The 14,899-nt window shown below is 46.3% G+C and overlaps 1 protein-coding gene across 3 annotated transcripts in view; it reads left to right on the top strand.

The window, feature by feature from the left end:
• DVL1 (dishevelled segment polarity protein 1) overlaps window positions 1-14,899 on the top strand; it is a 48,241-nt gene that overhangs the window by 587 nt on the left and 32,755 nt on the right. The window lies entirely within an intron of this gene.

Below are 14,899 nucleotides of genomic sequence, written 5' to 3'. Positions count from 1 at the left end.
GTACCGGGAGGGGGATATGAGGGGGGGGGTCACCGCTCTCCGTTCCCTCTGACAGCCGGGTTTCGGCCCCGGATGGGAGAGCACCTGCTCGGTTGGATGGCGGCGGTCAGGCGCTTATCGCGGTGCTGGGCTGCGTTTGGAAGCTCCATGGAGCTCGGTTCGGGCCCTGCCGGCCGGGTGCGGCCCTGCCCCGAGCCGCGCACTGCGGCACCCGCTGGGCGGTACAGGCCCCGCCGGCACCGGGGGGAGCGGCGGCCGCTAACATGGCGGCCCGGCGCTGACAGCTCCACACACGGCCCTCGGCTCGTTGCTTGTCCTCGGCCTCCGGGCTGAGGGGAACCAGGCCTGAAAACCTCCTCCCCTTCTGGGGCTGCTGGTGTCGGGTTGTGCTGCTTCTCCTGAGGGCTCTCCCAGCCCACCGGCAGCTGTCAGAGCGCCGAGTACCCGAGCTCGGCTGTCCTCATCGTACCGGCCTTATCTGTGGTCGCGATAAAGGAAACGCAATAAAAAGGCGTTTGACAGCTCGCCAGACAGTAACTTTCAAAACGTGATGAATCCTTTTGTAGTAAATCGCTTTGTACTCGCATCTGTCGATTTTTGTTGTTGTTGTTGTTATGTATTTAAATGCCTCGCCAGCAAAAGAGAGCAGGTTTGTGGAATACTAATACAGCCCAGAACCTGTGTAACAGTGGGGTTGGGTGGTGAAACACATCACCCTATTACGTGCCGTGCTGGCTTTTCCCTTATCCCTTTACCCTTTGGGTCCCCAAGACCCAAAGCTACCCCTGTTCTGTTCCATCCATCCACCAAAGAATGTGGATATTGTTTGTTGCCATGTATTTCTGCTGTAGCAATGTGTTAGCCTTGGCACGCCGTTGTAGGAACGCTCGTGCGTTGACTTGTTGTTCTGGATTGTGAAAACCACGTTTAGGAAGCATCTCTATGAAGTGTTGGTTTGCAAAATAGGGCTTTTGAAAACGCCTATTCATAAATCTCTCTCCTTTTCCCCCCTCTAAGTGATGGACACACAGACTCTGTAGCTGGCTTAGGAATCCTGGCGTTGTGTTGTTGTGGTGCAGCCTCAATGAAAGCTGATGGATTTGTTCAGACAGCTCTTGTGTTCATCACCACTGCTCTGCAGATGTTTGGTGTGAGCGAGAGTGAAAGCAGTGCTGATGCTGGTGGGTGCGCTGGGGGCATCTCCGGCACGTGTGGGCTGAGCAAGCAATGTAAATCCTATGGTGGATTCTCATTTGTCTCAAAACTTAAAGGGAGACGGGCTGTTCTCCTTGTCTTGCCCTAGAAATGGGGATGGTGGAGGATGAAGGGCTGTGAATTAGCCTTAGCACCATAAATTCTGCCTCTCTCATTTAGGCGGTGGTCTCAGATGCAACCGTGCAATGTGAGGGCTTGTTTGTGAGGGATCATGCAATCGTTAAGGTTGGAAATGACCACTGAGATCATCAAATCCAACCCACCCCCACTGTGCCCCACTCAATCCAGGGGCATCTCCAGGGATGCTGCACTTCCCTGGGCAGGAGGATGACTATGGACTACAATGCCATCAGGTAGCTTGGAACTGAACGTGAATCAGTTCAGCAGCAAATAGAGGTTTGTGACTTTGGGGCTGTAAAGGCTCAGAGGACCCCCATAGGATGCTGGCAGCTGAATGCACATCTCTAATTCCCATGAAGACTGGCTGCTCTGCCCTCAGGATGAAGGTATGACCGAGGCTGCTGTGATCTGATCTTCATGTGTATTCCAACCAACATCACAGTCCAGGTTAAGGCTCTCAGAGGTGCCGCTCCTGAGGCAGGAACCCATCATCTCAAACAGCTGGAGGTAACCCATGCCTCTAAAAGCTGTCAGTCACATTTTGGACTGTCATTCTCTGCAGTCTCAGCAAGTGTTAATGATAAATTGGGGCTTTTCTCCTGATCTTATCTACAAGCTGACTTTCATACTGTTGCAAATAGGTAATTATAGCTGCAGTCACCACTAGCCATGTGTTGTACGTCTCATTTCTGCCTTACATGCTTGCAGATGCCATCCAAACAAGCTTTATTGCAGTGTGTTCTGTACATGGCACTTCAGCTACAGTAACACTTTGGTTTTCAGTGCTCTCCTCGCCTGTCCCTCGTGTCACTGCAAGCTGGCTGAGCAGAACTGTGACTTGGCACAGAGAGCATTGCTTGGCAGGGTGCTTTGTAAATCCCAGTATGGAGCAAAAAGTCAATCCTGCGTTAGGAGAGCAAATGTTTTCTTGGAGAAGGGATTGGGAACCAACGCAGCAACCCTGCACATGTTGTTGTAATTAAGGCCCGGCCTTTCCTGGATCCTGAAATAACGCAATAAATAAATAATTGTGTTCAGAAACAGTGAATGTGTTGAATTGTTTCCAGTGGTGGAAGATAGAGTTGCTTACCATTGGGATGGAGCTGGCTGTGGACGTGGAGCCATGTCAGGCTGTGCTGTGACAGCAGAGCAGCGGTGAGTACCTGCAATGGGCTGCTTCCAGCTGCCCTCCTTGGAAGGTGAGATTTCCTCCTGACTTCAGTTATGCTGTGCCTTGCAGCCTTGATGTTACACTCTTGGTAACGATATAGAAAATAGATCTAATGTGTAACTTGTTTTGGCTTTCCTGACAGCGTCTTCCCATGCTGTTTCATTTTCTGTTCTTCTGCTACCTCTTGAGGGGATGGACCTGTGTGTGTTCTGCAAGCCCAGGCTTCCCTGTGGATTGTGCCCATAATGTCATCTTTGAGATGCAGAGCTGTGTTCTCACTTGGACGTGACCCTTGGAAGTGCTTTGTAGTTTCTATTTCTGTTCTCATGAGTGGGAAGCTAAACTGGAATATCACGGGACTGGACTCATTAATGTGGTGGTATCTACCAAGAGGGAAATTTAGGGAAGGGGCTGTTTGTGATATGTGCTTTATGAGCAGGGAGTGCTGCTGTCGGCTGCCTTTGGTGCTCTCTTTCTTCCAAGGAAGGAGATGGGAGGTCACTTCCTACCACTGAAAACTGTTGATCCTGAGGTTACAGCTATGTGTCCTTGTAATGATGTATATAATGCAATTTTGTTGATTCTTTGGTGATTGAGAAATGGCAGATAATGGATGCGTCTTAAAAGAAGGCTATGGTTTGTGGCTCCAGGGCTGTCACGACTGCAGCTCTGACGGCTGCACAAACTGTGTAGGATCCAAGTGATTCATGATGAATCCGTGTGACAGATCCCATAATAGAAATGCTGATCCTCCTGCTCGTAAATATTTGGTATTTTCAGAGCTTTTCTTAATAGAGCTGTTATACAGCATCACAAACTGCCAAAAACACTGAATTATAAATGCGTGTTGTTCAAGCATTCCCATCTTGGAGACTTCATTCTGTGCTTTTACCTGTAGTCAGTATAGGATGCTGTGCTGTGATTGTGCCATGGGATGCACAGCTCCTTTGCACCAATGGGTACAACAGCTCTGTGCATCGTTCTGGTTTCCTCCTCTCTGTTTGTGTCACCAGGGCAAGAGCTGCTGGTGCAGATTGAGCCACTCCTGTGCTTTGCAATCTCCATCCATCAAATTCCAGAGGAAGTTCTGTCCTGCCATCCTTCTGGGTGAGGTTCAAGTCCTCATTCTTTCCATTGTGTGAACTAATATACTTTTTGTTGTGCTTCTTTTGGGAGCACTTTGAGGAGTGGCTTTTTAGGCATTCCTTTGGCATCAGCAAAAGAACTTCCTTTCTAACTGTACTTTTAGGTGCAGCTGTTTCTTGTGCAGAAATTGCTTTTCTTGGTACTCAGCGTCTTGCAAAGTAGTGATTGAAAACAGTGGGAATCCAGCCTGGATGGGATTAAAATCTCTGTTTTTACCTTGCACTTAAGGGAGTCCTGATCTCGTTTGTGGCAGAATAAAATGAAGGCAAGTGATGCAGGTTTGCATTAGAAAATACAGAGCTGGTGGACTAATGTGCTATAAATAACAGGTTGGGAAAATGATCTTTGCAGCTCAGTGACAGAAGCATTGCTGCCAAATTGAAGGCTGTGGCCAAGTTTCCAACCTGAGTGGTAGGCAGGTGGATGAGCAGGTACGAGTGCTGTGCCATGAACATTCAGCCTTGAGATACAAGTAGGGTTATCTTATCAATGCAGCCTTGTAGAGTGTCCCTGTGTGTGCTTCGTTTTCCATGTGCACCCTTTCCATTCTGAGTCTCTCTTACCCTCAGTGTTATGAAGGGAAGAGGAGGGGTTGGTAAGGAGGTGGCTCTGTGGATGTAGAGCTAACAAGGCCAGGTTTTGTGATGATTTATGTCCTTTCTGGGTTAATTCTCTGCATTCTCTCCCCTGTTCCTTATTGCAGACTGCTTTGTCAGTAGATGAAGATACCTGATGTAGTCAGGCTGGAAAAAAGACAGCAGTTTATTGGGACATGGAGTTAAGGACTGGGGCTTCCACTGGTAATGCAGTCACATAATTTACCGTCTGTGACTTTGCACATGCCTGTGGCATATTTACTGAGAATATCTTTTGGATGGCAAGCTCATTTGAACAGATGGTAGCAGCAAATGGCATCTCTGTGAGTTTTGTTTCCACCCCCTGTCCCCTTTTTGGCCACGTTTGCTCATCTGTAGGCTAGGAGGGAGGAGAAGGGCTGTAGGAGGAGGGAATGGTTGCATAATGGTGCAAGTTGTCTTCAGGTCACACTCGGGCAGCTGCTCTATGTGATGGAGATAGGGCAGAGCAAGGCCTGGTTGAGCCCTGGGACATCTATGCTGTAGGGTAGAAGGTGCTGATCCCTGGTGAGCTCACCACGAGTCTCAGCTTCTTGCTGAGTTTTAGCCAGCTTCCATGCAATCTGTTCTGTCCCATGAGCAGTGCTGGTGTGAATGTGAAGCTTGCTATGGTAGGAACATGCCTTTTAATACAGGATTTCCTCAAAAAAAACCCAGCCAACCAACAACAGGTTGAAGTCAGTATTGCTGGGGATTTTATTTCTTCATCGAGACAGCAAAAAGAACCAGCACAGGGACGTGTAGTCAGTGAAGGTTTCATCAGTACATGCAGAAGGTTGGAGTGCTGTTACTGGTGGAAGAAAATGAGTCGTTGCATAGCTAAAGCACTGAGCTGAGACCTGGGAACAGCAGAATAATTGCATTCAGCCCCAGTATCAGGGTTGGACTCGGCTGAGCACTTGGACACGCTGAGCAATGCTGAATTGAGATCTCTGTTAGCTGCTGGCCTAATGAGAATAGTCTTTGCTTCTCCTGGGGTTTTCCCATTTTCTCTGCTGAAATTCCTAAACCTTTTTGTTTATACAGAGACCGTGCTTCTTACTGCTTGTATTTATACAGCACCTGGCTCTGTGCTGCTTTGCTTTTGCTAGCATTAGAAGGCACTATTGTAGTACAAATAAGAAAGAAACATACAAGAACGCCATGCTAACAGACCCCAAAGGCCGTAGCTTTTAACCACACTTGGGTAGCTTATGTGTATTTTGCCAAGCTGATGCTGATAGCTGTCTACAGTACAAGCCACTGCTTATTTTAAAGTCCCAGCTGTAATGTAATCTAAATACTTAAAGCTACCACTCTTTCTGCTGGAACCTGAGGACTGCTCTGCTCTGAGGGTGGAGTACGTTACATTTATTAAAGCTAATGCTATGAAAACATGCAAAAGGGTTACATCAGGTTTGGTCTGCTTCCTGTGGCTAGTGATCAGCAGCAGGACAAGTTAGAAAAACAAGTTTACTGCTATTCATTTAATGAACACCTCCCCAAGGTGAGAGCACAGGTCTTCTCTCCACAGCTCAGCCTTCAGCATGTGCACAGAGGCTGTTGGAAGCATCCACCAGCTCTGTAGGATGCGAGTTTGACACCTTATCTTTGAGCTTGCTAATGGAAATATGTCTGTGAAGCGGGTTAAATTAAATGAGATTGATTAAGTAGTATTTGTTAATGATTATCACCACTGTAGTCTGCTGCAGGAATGTGAGTGGGCAGCCAGCAGCAGGAGCAGACCCAGCATGGAGGAATCAGCCACAGAGAGCAGTGGAATTTTGAATTGAGGAATTCACTTACATGCAGTATTTCAGCCTGCAGAGATTTCCGTGGTAGATGAGGTGGGGCAGAGCTCGTGTAATTCACCATACGTTGTAGTCCTTAGAGCTGCATGGTCCAATTTTAACATCATGGGGGAAACGTGTAGGATGAATGCTTGCTATTACAGCAGGGAGTTGCGTTCACACCTGCCTTGTGAATGGGGAAACTGCAGCTTATATTCAGAAGGAGGCACCTCCTTTTGTGTTTGCAAAAGGGCAACTTGTTTTGGGTTGAACTTCAGTGCAGAGGTGGGTCTTTTCTCTCTGTGTTTATGGGAAGCTGGAATGGAGCAGTGTTATCCTCGAAATGTGGAGTGGTGTAAGAGGTGCTGACATCCAGTCCTGAATGAAGCCAGGTTTAAGGCCAAGTATCTTAAAGCCATGAAACCCTGATCTTCTTTCTTAGCAGGTGTTTACTTAGCCTTATACATGTACTGCTGCACTTATCTTCTAGCTTTAAAATGCTGAGATTTCAGGGTTTGGTTTGGGAAGAATAGAAGAGCAAGGAAGCTGTTTGGTGAGCACCTGCTGAGCTCAGCCCTGCCCTGAGGATCCCAAGGTCAGTTTTTCCTTCAGCATCACCACCTGTGAACTGCAAGGACCCAAAGAGAACTTGAGAAGGCACAACAAGGCAGCACTGTGCTTTTGGTGAGCAATGGCTGCAGATAGGTGTGATCTGTGCTTTGTTCTAGGACATCCAACAGGGCCCTTCTTCCAGCAGGACTCAGCCTGCTGTGCACTGAGCACACCATTCTGTTGCCAGTCCTTTGCTGGAGTGTTTGGGGGTAGTTTGACTGTACTGAGTAATGGAGAAGAGGTGGATGCCTTTTGGTGACAGAGGACATAGCACTGAATTGATACAGATTGCTATTACTTGGTCCTGCCATTGTGCTGTGGTGTTTGTTTTAAAGCTTGCTTGTGCCATACAGTCTCTCTCAATTTACTCCTTTGTTTGCATTCTTTTCACATAGGGACTCCTCTGTTATTTACTAAAGCTGATGTTGGTAAACTGCTGCACTGTGCCGAGCAGCAATCTTCTCTGGTACAGTTTATCAGGTAATTACTTGCCATATCAAGGACTGTTATCTTTTCTCTGGTTATGTTATAGGTAAAGGAAGCAGCCTCGTGTTTTGCTTTCTGTGCTTTGATTGTGATATTACAGAATACCATGGGGGTGAGTAATTAAGCTGGTGTTGATCTGTAAATGAATCCTCTGCTCTGGCAGCCTGGAGTAAATGTCAGAGTGCTGTAGCCTTCCATTGCCAGCATTTTGAAATCTCTATGTGTAGCTAATGAGAAAAACACACTTATAGCTGTGCTTAAACCAGATCTTCGCTTAGAATTGTGTGGGGTTGCATTATGTGCAAAGAACCGACTGTTTTCAGGCAGGAGAAACTGAGTTAAGTGGGTGGGGAAAATAGAAAGGGGGAGCAAAAATCTCCAATATCACTTTTAGTGTTTGTTTAATCAGTGTTTGCTTTCATTCACTTGGCTGGGGTACTGGCTCTGGGCAGATGATTCAACTCGTCTGTTTTTCCTGTCGCAGCAAAACAGTGTTGTTTTTTCACAATCATTCAGGGTAGGTTTAATTCTCCTTTCAGTGACATTAGAAGAACCATACCCAGAAATCTCACCATTAAGCGTTAAGAAACGCAGTCTTGTTTGCTTACTTGAGCGCTCCAAGACAGGTTATTTTGCCTCATTTTTCCTTTTGTTCAAAGATTGAGTGGTGAATGCTGCCTTTAAATTGGCCTGTATTGTTAGCTGAGCTCACAAAGCTGGTGTGACAGTTGGAAGCTGAATGGTAATTGAATCAAATATCCATTGAAGAGCATGTTGTTGGTAATAAAATGTTTGGAAGTCGCAAGAATGTCCTTTCCCAATAGAATGACACTCAGTGTCCATCTGTGGTTCTCCAAGCAGATGTGTGTGTGTTGCCCAGGGTGCAGATAGCAGCCACCAGTGCAGTGGTGGGGTGGTCAATCCTTGGCTGAAGCAGACCTGGTGAGAAAGCAGAAGTGAAAAAGCACGAGGGAGGGAGCATCTGTTGGTAGTAACGTGATTTCTCTGAGCTCATGGCAGCTCCAGCTGCTTCCTGACCCCCTTTTACTTGCAGATCATACAAGAACAAACATTCCTCCCCTTACACACCCTCCAAAAATTGGCAGATGGGTGAACCTCTCCCAGAGTAAAATATGAAGAGGTCAGGTCTGCTGGCCGGAGTGAGTCCAAGAGCTGCATCCAGCTCTCTCCTTAGGAGACCCTTTTAAGGTATTAATTTTTTCTTGCTTACACAAACATGAGAATAACCTTCAGGTAAAACTTAACCATTTGCACTGAAACTTCAGTCAGCTTCTGGATGGAAACTGCCCTGTGTAGTGTAAGTACAGTGTTATGTGAAAGCACATGAGCCATTTGTTAGGTATCCATGCTGCTTCTATCTGTAACCATCTTTATTTTGCAGGATATTTTTGTCCAGTTTTGTCCTCTGTGTGCATGTCTGGGGATGTAATGTGGTGGAAATGAACTCCTTTCACAACTGCAAAATGCCAAATGGGTATCAGGAATATCACTGCTGAGGTAGAGAGCAGGGAGAGATGGTATGTGCATACAGCTCTGGATTTTCCTCTGGCCTTCAGCTCCCTTAAGTGTCGGATCTGAGAGAAGATTTTAAATGTACGTCATATACCTTTGATGTATAGCTGTGCTTTTTCCACCTGGTTACTGCTTGCCTTTTAGCAAAGGGCGTTTGGTTTGGGCTGCCACTAGAATGACATTATCTAAATGAATTAAGCAGCAACTGCTGGTTTAATGAGTATATGGAGGAAGGATGCGACTGGTGATTTTACTGATGCTGCTTTGGGGTCCCAGCTCTCAGTGCAGGCTGCTGGAGCCCAGTCCTCCCATTTCTGCTCTGGAGTTTAATTGACTGAGACAAGCTGCTGAGCAAACACAGAGGAATTTACAGTGCTTCAGGAAGGAATGACCTAAATATTTGCCCCATGTTGTGGGTTATCTCCATGTTGAGTGTAAGCCACTGACATGAGGGTTACTTCAGGAAATAATGATGGGTTTTGGTTCTTTCTCTGGCCTTGATTAGATGATATGTTAGAGAAATCCTAGTTAGATGCTCCAGCATGTAGATATCTAGAATATTACAGGAGGGGATCCTAAGGGGATGGAGCTGTTACTTGTTTCTTCCATTGAAACCTTGTAGCTGTGGTTTAAAGTATAAAGAGATGGGAAAAAATATTTTGACTCTATGTGTCAACTGAATATTACCTGTTAATTTCAATCGTAGTGATGCAGATGATTAGAAAAAGAGACAAAGCAGACACGTCTCTGCTTTTCTGCTGCTGTTAATTAGTGTCTCGGCCCCCTGGATGCAGGCTGTGTGACCCATGGATAGTGGTGTCTTTGGACCTTGCACTTTGGACATGCTCTCAGCACCAGCAGCATTTCTAGGTGGGGAAGTCTCTCAAACTTTCTTCTAGTCTTCTTATGGACAAACCTCCTCATCTCCTTTCTCTTTCCCTTTGCAATATGAAGAGAATGACTGCACAGATGAAGGCACTGGTTTGGGATTTGAGGTCTGGCTTCTGTTTTTCTCTCTTCCATCTCCTTTGAATTTGACCTTGAGTAAAATGATCCAGCCCCTGATATTGCAGCCATTTAAACTCATGCCTCATTTAGTTTATGCACGAGTTGTACCTTTGGAGGAGACTGTAAACACATTACAGTTACATGCCCAAGACTCTTACAAATACAAGGTTTTATCTTTTGGGTTTCAGTTCCCATTTGTAAGGTCTTCTAAGTAAGCCAAGCCTTGCTGCCAACTGACCCAAGCATTGAGTTTGCATGCACAGAAATGTACCAGTACAACTCATGGTATCTTATCAGATTTCTTTCCTTTTGTTTAGCTGGATGGCAGAGGCTGTCCCTCCCATCCCCACCCACTGCTGTTCTGTTACAGTTGTTTCAATAGAAGCTCTTTGCAATGACCAGCTCTGCAATCCTTCTATCCCTATCTGTGTAATACCCTCTGTTGAATTTACTGTTGTGGTGGGATTCTTAAAATTGCAGGTAAAAAAACAAGAATCATTTGCCAATACAAAGACTTCTGGGGCTGCTGTCAGCATGTTTATTTCTTGTGACCTATTTTGGTTATAGACCCAAACTGACAAAACCTGAAGAAAGGTACAAGAAATGGAACAAAACTAAATGAGCCTGGAGACTGCTGAGTACAGGGCTGAGGAAGCAGAAGGGATGTATGACAACATTTGTCCTTATTAGGAAAGGGAGATGCAAAGAAGTGTCTGACACTAATTACATCTTGCTCTTAGCAGGAGAAGGAGCTGTGCAGCAGCAGCAGGTGATGGCAGGATGCAGGTGCTGCAGAAAGCAGAGATAACATGAATATGGAGGAGGCTGTGGGCCAGCTGTGCTGCTTTAACTGGTGATGAAGAGCTGCTCATCAAAAGGAGAGGCAGGATTCCTGATGTCATGGGGGAAAGGTGGGGGTATGTGGTCATCACAGAGTGCTGAGCAAGTGTGATGCTTGTAGACATGCTTGAAAAGTTCATTCAGCTTATGCAAAAACCCTCATTGACTTCAGTGCAACTAGAAAACAAACCTGAAATGGTACAGAGTGTGCCTTCCAAAGAGCTTTGGATGTTTGGAATTAAGGTAAGCTAAATAGCAGCCCAATGGCTTGTGTTGGGCTTGCTTACAGTGGGTGTATGATTTGTTTTGCATTGTCTCATGCAGCGTGTCCTCATCAGCTTTGAATGAATGGTTTCCAAAGCAGAGTGAATGTATTTGTTGTTCTCAGTGCTATTTCAGGTCTTGAGCTTCTGAGAGTGATCTGTAGGGTAGCTGGGAGTCCTGTTCCCCATGTGATATTAGATAGATGCATCTGAAGGAGAGCAATCAAATAGTTAATGCTGGAAAGCCTGCCTCTTCTGTCTTTCAAATTGTCCCAGCAGGGGTTGCGTTTCATGGTTGACATTAGCCATGCTGTTCCAGCTCCTGCTTCTTTTACATCCCGCTTTTCATCCCCCCCTCCTTCCTTCGAGTTTTTTTAATATATCTCTCATTCAATGTGGTTAATAAGCAAATTTGTCATCTGCTTATTTTTGTCTTTGCTAACACACTCCCCCCCCCCTTTCTGCTCAGTCCAAATTAACAGTAAGCCAGCGAATTGAAGATAATGCTACTGTGAATTATCCTTTGCTGCAGGGCAGCTTTGCATTTTTAGTGCCAGGCTGACTGCAGTTTGTGCTACCAAAACCAGGCAGTGCAGACAGAGCTGGGCCTTTCCCCTGGCAGGAAGAAAATAAGGGCAGAGTGACCTCTCCTTAATGGGCTGTTGTTGGGAGCATCCCCAGCTGCTCATGTCCTTGGCCTGCAAGTCCCCCAGGTGCACACAAGTGCTCCCTTCTTAGGGGGGGAAAGGACAAAGGGGTGAATATTACTCTCATCCTACTGGTGTTGCCCTCACCGTACTGGTGCAGTGTGAGCTCCCGTTAGGAGAATCACTCCTGCTGTGTTCTGCCATTCCTGAATGCAGCAGTTCATCTGGCTGTGTGCTCTTTGTTTGGGCTGTGCATGTGAAGCCTTGGCTCCTCAAGGCTCTGTATCTCAACCTAAATGCTGGGAAGGACCTGTTCCCTGGGCTAGGCACTTAATTGGCTCCTATTTGCTGCTAGCTTTTTCAGACTGCTTTAATTACCGTGGTGACACTGATGTGATAGGTGTGAGCGTGTAATGAAGCTGGAGTAAACACGGCAGGTTTTTCAGCTGGTGGGTAAAGGAGTTGCATTGTGCTGTCGTTTGCTTTGATAACCACTGAGCAATAGGAAAGCTTTTCAGCTGGGTGAGGGCGGTGTAGGGAACTGAGGCCAAAGTGCAGCTCAGTGTGTTTGGGAGCAGGGATGATTGCGTTGTATTGGCTCTGGGGAACAGCCCAGAGATCTCTTGGGAATAGTAAGGTTTTTGTCAGCTGGATAAATCTCGATGCACTAAGTGGGAATATATTGACACAGGGTGGCAAAATGGCAGCAAGGGGAGAAATCCATGAAGGCGTAGCACCTCTCCTTTTAAAGATGAGGTCTTGCTTTTTGTCCTTAAATGAAAGAGGAACTTGTAGCTCGTATTGTCCCTTTCTTCCATTAGCTGATGGCTTTTAGGAATGATGGCAGCAGGGATTTGTCTGAGTTCCAAGCTGCTGCCAAGGCTGCCCACTCTGTGTCCATTGGTAACTGGGGCACTGTGAGCTCCCAGCAGCAGATTGAGTATCATAATGAAAGGCTGTATGTGTTTGATGTCTTTGGAGTAATGTCATATAGATCAGGAAGTGGATTTGCAGTGGCATACAGCTGGAACATGTGCGAACACTCATGGCATTACATGAACATAGATGATAGCAGGTCCTTCTTTTCCTTATAAGCTAAGTGTTACCAAATGAAAGCATTGCCAGACACAAAGTTTCACCTCTTTCACACACATAGTATCTCTTCTTAAGAGCTTTCTTTTCTCTATAGACTCCAGGGATCGCTAATTAGGGTATCATCCTCTGTTGGTTGCTAACTGCTGGTAAGCACAGCAGAGATAGGACTTGGCCACAGCAGAGTGGATCCCAGAACTGCTGAGCCCTTATCTGGCTCAGCCAAGCTGTGTGCTGAGGGAAAGCAGAATGAGGGAATGGCAAAGCAGAGCTTTACTCTGAGAGATGCTGCCTGTGTGTCCTGCAGAAACAGGGGCTGGACAGCTCAAGAAGCTTTTCAAGTTTGATGGTGCGGGTTGGAGGAGTTGGAGCTGTTCAGCCACTTTGGATGGGTTTTGTAGCAAAAGCTGCAACAAGATCAGACTCAGCACTTCACCTACTGCAGCATTCCCATGTTTGTTGATGCTGAGCCCATGGGAAGTCTGACCTGTGAAAAACCGCTGTGTGCTGCGGGTTGTGGCTTAGCTGGCAAATAGGATTTTGGTGCTTGCAAACACTGCAATAAGAACTCGGGCTCTTCTCATTAGTTTCAACCTGATATGGCAACAGCTTTTGCTTCTCAGGTAGGATTGGGAAAGAGATCTTTTGCAGATCCTTTGCAGGACCCCGCGTTGTCAGCCCTGCAGTGCTCTGCCACATCCTGCAGCTGCAATGAGCCTTTCATCTCGCCTTTTAGACGATGGTTTTCCCTGCAGAAGGCTTATCTCATACTGTATGGTGCCAGGATAATGAGAGCCTACTTTTTGTTTCGCAGGGCTTTAAATAAATAAAGTAATTGGCCCCGTGTTTCCCCTCTCTATTCCATACTAATGCCCTGAGCTTTATTTACTGGTAAATTAAGGCAGAGGTTCTATTGCATTCTATGTTTAAACCTACAAGTATTCATTTAGAAGTCAAATGTACCAGGGCTTGGGCAGGTTGGGAATGAAATCTTTGCATTTTGCTTGCTGTCCCTTCTGCATATGGAAGAGGTTCAATTCCTTCCCTGTGATGCATGAACTCTGAACAGCTTTTATCTTGCTGTTTTTCTCAGCAGCCTCTGAAGCAAATCCTGAAGGAAGTGGAGAACCAAAGGGGCAGAGTTGGGCAGGCCAGGAACAAGCAGCTCCTGCATCAGGATGCTCTGCCAGCTGCTGGGCACTCCTTAACATGGGCATAGTGTCAGATCTCCATCCCCATTTTGGAGTGCTTGCATGTCCCACCCCATCTTAGAAGGTGGTGAGCAATCGCTGTCCCATATGGGCACACCTCTAAAGACTGGGTTTTATGACAAATTGCAGCTCTCTTTTTTGATTCCTGACCAAACTTGTAGGCCCAGTTCCTCTTTGAAGTTGAGGTGTAGGTGGAATCTTGAATGGAAGAGGTCTGATCCAGCTTCTCATTACGCTGCCAGCTCATCTCACAGTGCTGCAGTCCCACCAAAACGTTAGAGGCTGTATTTGTTCCTAAGGGGAAAAGGGGCTTAGAAAGGGACAGGTACAACTTTGTCTTGTGATCTGCATTCCTGAACACTTTGACCATGGAGACTATTCAGGCCATGTGCTGGATAACTGCAGCAGCGACAAGGTGGATTTACACTGTACCATTCCTGGGCTGCCTTGGGGACTCATTGGGAACTGTGCATAGGGTTGATCTGTGTGTCACTTTAAGGCTGCACAGGGATTGCAAAGCTTTCTGCACAGCTCTGTGGGAGATTTGCTGCTTTGCACGTGGTGTGGAGTTGAGCACAGAGCTGGGAGCCTGCACCTTGCTGTCCCTGTGCAGCTCTGGAGGGAGCAAGTGTACGTCCTATGCTCCTCACAGCACATCCCTGGCATGCACCAAAAGACCTGATGAGAATAAATGCAATGATTTTCACCACATCAGTGACCAGAATTATGCCATTTCATTAAAACATGTCTAGACAAATAACCTAGGGGAGAGAGATATTATCTCTATTAAGTGTTTGAGGTTTCTGCATGGGGACCATACTCAATAAACTCATGAATAGCTTCTTTTCTCTCCCAGGTATCTGGAGCCTGGGAGCACTGGAACCACATATGAATAATGTGATTGGCATTAGCTCCTCGTTAGCAGTTAGGTGAGCCTGCCTGTAAGTCACTGTTCAATGAGGTATTGATTAGCACTTGTGGATATTTTTTGATTTAGCTTTATTATTATAATGAGTCGCTTTCAAGAGCACACAAAAGGGAGCGTGTCACAGATGAATAAGAATTGATTCTTATCATGACTTGCTCTGGTGTGTGTTTAGCATTTCTTGTTCTTGTGTTGGTTGACAGCTGACACCACAATTGCACTTTCA

The sequence above is a fragment of the Coturnix japonica genome, chromosome 9 (genome assembly GCF_054131305.1).
Source record: "Coturnix japonica strain WE chromosome 9, WE-NBRP24, whole genome shotgun sequence".
Taxonomy (NCBI): Eukaryota; Metazoa; Chordata; class Aves; order Galliformes; family Phasianidae; genus Coturnix; species Coturnix japonica.
Note: the sequence above shows the minus strand (reverse complement) of the source record. Positions and strands in the feature narration are given on the sequence as shown.